The following is a 4800-nucleotide window of genomic DNA, read 5'->3' as shown; positions in this document are numbered from 1 at the left end:
CTTCGTTCCTTGTTCGTGTATTACGCCACAATATGCACCATATTGACTTAAACGATTTGCAAGCCGGGTTGCCTCGCTCCTGTGTTTACCCCTACGTTCCCGATTGTTCAGCTAGGGAGTAAAGGGGGCACCTCTGCGATTGTCACGATCGGGTCATCTGAGCTCGGACCTCAGACTGGGTGAAGCCGAAAGCTAGCGCTCTTATTGTTTTCAATTGCGGTCGGCACAGAACGGAACTCATGAGTACAAAAAATCTATTGCACAAGTCTCATAGTAACAATGAGCAACCGAAGAAAGGTATCGGTGGGGGTACTATTTTCTTCGAAGATGCTTCTTACACTTCATCAGTAATATAGCAAAAGTTCCCTGAGCGCGCTTTGTCTGTTACAGCCTTATGGCCTGATTGCCTTGTTATCGGTTACACCATCGATATTTTCGACAGGTGGAGTACGTAAGACTTTTCGGTCCTTGACCGAAGAGGGAGAAGCCAACGGTCGGTTAAGACGCGTTTAAAGTTCGGGTGAACAAAGATATGATATTAGTACTTCGGTACATACAATCATTATACATAAAATTCTTTTACCCAAGTCACTTGGGGGCTCTTAAATGAGCCATTTTATAATAAGTGTTCTTCTTCTTAGTCGTTGCAAAGTTGTTTATTATTATTATTATTTATCACTCCTTTCTCGACGCAAGTGTGTGGTCAATAGCCGGATAGCCTTGCTTCTCTCTAAAGCCGTTCGAACTTAGTTTGCTAAACTAGCCTCGGAGAAGCACTCCGCCTTCGGGATAAGGAGGTTGAAGCCATAGGCTGATCCGCTTGAAGTCTTGAGATAGAATGTGTCATTGTAAAGCACGACAACAACACAATTTTCCTTTTCTAAAACCAATTTTTGATTTGGCACCGAACACTTGATCTAGTTTGGGCGTCCAGTTTTTACTGAAGTTTTTGGTTTTCCAAGCCTATGGCACTTTTAAGCCATTTGTGTGTTTCCAGCATTAGTCTCGTAGTGCGGCGTCGGACACCTTTAGGGATTCGGCAAAAACATTCTCGGACATTGATGTATATGCATCAGTTTCGAATTGCGTCTTTGGTCAATAGTTGGGTTGCCCGGCTCCTATGCTTGCCTCCTACGTTCCGCTTTATTCGGCTAGGTTCGCAACGGGAGAACCACTGCGATTGTGCTCACTACAAGAAATATTTCAACTTGCGACCCTCACTATTGGTCACTGAAAGGTCATGGTTTTTCATTTGCGACCTTTTTGTGACCAAAAACAGAAGGTTGAAAGCTGGCAGTCGTAAACTGAAATTAACGACCTTCTCTGTGAGAAGGTCGTGGAATTCCACGACCAAAACAAAAGGTCACTAGTTCAACGACCTTCTGTTTTGGTCACTGGCTATCTGCCCAGGCCACGTCGGATCCGACGTGGCAAGCTGACATGGCAAAATTGCGACCAAATGAAAAGGTCGATGATAAGAATCAGCCCGGTCCAATTCGGTGTTCTACATGGGCCTGGCCCAATAATTCAGCCTTTTTAGAATATTTTTTCCCTATTAATTTGGTCGACTACATGGGCCAAGCCCACATTTTTGCCGTTTTATTTCTGGGCCATGGTCTCTTATAATGCATTTCTTATTAGTTTTTGTCCTTCCAGAAAAATATTGTTTGGGCCATGGCCTTTTCACCCCAGACCACGTTTGTACCACGTTTATTTCTGGGTCATGGCCTATTCAGGCCCGGTACTATCATGGCAATTGAGTAATTTTCACAATCTGGCATTAAAGCAACATGTACATAGGGAATACAAAATTTCATTACACAGGAATTGTTCAACACGTAGGAGCACATCTGGTACTGTCCTAACAATGTCTACATAATTTGCCTTATCTCACTACTACATAACATTGTTCAACACATAGGAGCACATCTGGTACTGTCCTAACAATGTCTTCATTGCTCCCTCTGATGGGCAAGTTCTCCAGGTGCGACAACTTGCCTTCCTACAAGAACAGAACATTACATGAATAGATCAATCGAGGAGGAAACAGTAAAACAGGCTGAAAGCATCACACATACAAATAATAACAGCATACATTAATGTATAAAATAATAAAAATATCTATAACCAGGGCTATTTCTAGCCAACCTGTGTGCATGAATCATAATAGATCAAGCAAAAGACGTAGAACCATCAGCAAACAACAAATATTAGTGAAAGGGGACAATTTCTAGTACTCGTCAGTTTTGCAAAGTGAGCAAGAACGATGATATTTTCCTACACATACTTTTTGATTTTTCCTTAGTCCTATAGTGATCTGCTCACTCCAATTCTATCTACTCAACCCATTCACATGCAACATGGATAATCAGGAAGCATCTAGTCAAATAAGGAATTAGAATGCAACATGGATAACTATGCCCTATGAAACAGTTCACGTATCAAGAACCATCAACGTAAATAAGGAACTGGTATAGAACACCAACTCAATCACCTTCACAACAATGAAATCATGGATAATTCTTCTATTTAATTGAAGTTCTCTAAGCTTCTTCCCCCATTGAAAGCAGTCTACAAAATAATTGAGAACAAGGTCAGCGCCAAAATTCAAACCATATAATTTCTTGCTAATCTCATATACTGTTATTCAAAAGAAAGATGTATTTTGCTGTAAGATTTTAGCACTAGTACACAAGACATAAAAAGGTACCAAAAATCCTTAGTGATCTGAAGCAGCAAACAAAATTTAAACACAGACAATGCATGCCATAGTAATAGCAGCACAAACAGAGAAATGCAAAAGGCACCTCATACTAGTATGGTGATCTCCGTCGCAAATTTTAAGCTCTATTTCATGTAGATAATTTATTTGGTTTTAGTAAACAACTACAGTAGCATGCAGTATATATGAAGGGATTACAACAGGTTCCTATAGTACACTAGATAGGCCAACATTTTAGACTACTAGTACCTAGAAATCATATGCATCTCTGTTTTTTCTCTAGCCCAGCCACAAGATCATAAGAGAAATCATAAGTATCTGGTGCATTTGATATAATAAAGCAGCTCCCGAACAAACAGAAGTTCTGCATCTTCACATCCCAATTCAGGAGATCTGTGGGAAAACCTACCCTGAGGAGCTCGCTGCGGGATCTTCTCCATGGACAGCCCCCTTCTTTCATAACACCAGATTGGCCTCTTCACGAACCTGCAAAAATAAATGCACACACAAATCAGATTGTGGGAGACGAGAGGAGGAAGAGGAGGAGGAGGGATGTGTATGCAAGTGTATAAGCATCAAGCATGAGATACTTTTCAAATTACTATGAACATTCTTAGTTTCTTTGATTGAAGTAGGTGACTGGGGCTAGGTGTGCTCACTACTAGGCAGTAAAAACTCGGTATATACAAGCATTGCGTGCTTAGTTATCGGCGACGAATATCTAGACACCAAAATATCGGTGCCTCTGCCGCAAGTAACCATCATCGTGAACTAGACATACGAATACTAAATATCAACCAATGCACATACTTTTATTAGCAAGAGGAGAGATAGCTCAAAACAGAACATATATAATTTGCAAGAAGGAAATCACCCATAATTAACAGGGAGAGATATAACCAAAACAAGTTCATTTGTCTTCCAAGTATAAAACATCAAGTGCACAAACTCACATCAGTTAACATCATTACAGAATTTCAGATAACATGTTTACTGCAGAAATCAAGCATAGGTAGTAGTGCTGCTAGTGTTTCTTTCGGTGGTTGTGTTGGACATGCAACTAAATTTCTGTTAATTGATGAAATGCAGACGCTGAGGAGGCTAGCCCAGAACAGGGAGGCGGCAAGGAAGAGTCGGCGTGATGCGTACCTGAATCTAGGAGAAATGCCGGAAGCAAGGGAAGGAGGGCGTGACGGCGATGTTCACGCTTGCCTCCATGAACAGCTAGCCTCCATGAAGAGTTCACGCTTGCATTCCAACATTGGTTCGTATGTATAAGTTGCAAGTAATTGTACCGAATAATTGTGTACAAACTGAGAAGAGCTTCTAAATTACTACAGGATAAATGGTTGTAGAGCAGAATCATACTTGGTAAACAATGCATGAACATCCAAGTCGTTCTCCTTCAGTTTTGGACCAGTGCTGTACCAGCCAACGACATGCTCCTTGGCTGCATCCGAAACAGCTCCTCAGTATTCAACAGAAACAACTACACATGGCAAGTCCAAGCATATCTAATAAAAATTCTAAAACAGCATACCGTTGATCCTCTTGAACATGGAGAACATAGACTCATGGTAATTATGGTCGAGGAACCAGATCCTTGGGTCCTTGTCATCCTCCTGAAACGGCACTGCAAGATCACACCCTGACGCAATTCACAAATTCAGCAAGCCACCACCGTAATAAATAGCTCTACAGATCTAATCACGCAAGGGTTTCGCGCCAGCGGATCTAGCAGCAGCTATAGCCAGGGTGGGTTTCGCGAACCCTAGGCCCCGCCAGAGGCACGGTTCCCCCGAAAACAGTCCGGGGACCTGGACGGCGCAAACCCTAGCAGGGAAGATGCGGGGTTCGGTCGTTTGCTTACCGGTGTAGGAGTTGGTGACGTCGATGATGCCGCGGGAGGAGGTGCCGAGGAGCACGCCGACGACGCGCTTCCTGGTGTCGCGGGCGACGCGATTGTACTGGTCGACGATGCTGAGCACCACCAGCGGTACACCACCACCATCTCCAGCGTCCGCCCCGACAGCTGCGCCGCCTTCACCACATCCATCTCCTCTCCCTCTCCTCGGCGC

The 4800-nt window shown here is 43.1% G+C and overlaps 1 pseudogene; it reads right to left on the bottom strand.

Moving 5' to 3' along the window:
* Positions 1-4056: 4056 nt before the first annotated feature.
* LOC123175609 (26S proteasome non-ATPase regulatory subunit 7 homolog A-like) lies at positions 4057-4778 on the bottom strand (annotated as a pseudogene).
* Between the last annotated feature and the right edge of the window lie 22 nt (positions 4779-4800).

This window comes from Triticum aestivum, unplaced genomic scaffold (genome assembly GCF_018294505.1).
Source record: "Triticum aestivum cultivar Chinese Spring unplaced genomic scaffold, IWGSC CS RefSeq v2.1 scaffold23788, whole genome shotgun sequence".
NCBI classification, from domain to species: domain Eukaryota; kingdom Viridiplantae; phylum Streptophyta; class Magnoliopsida; order Poales; family Poaceae; genus Triticum; species Triticum aestivum.
The sequence above is the reverse complement of the archived record's forward strand: the minus strand, read 5'-3'. Positions and strand labels throughout refer to the sequence as shown.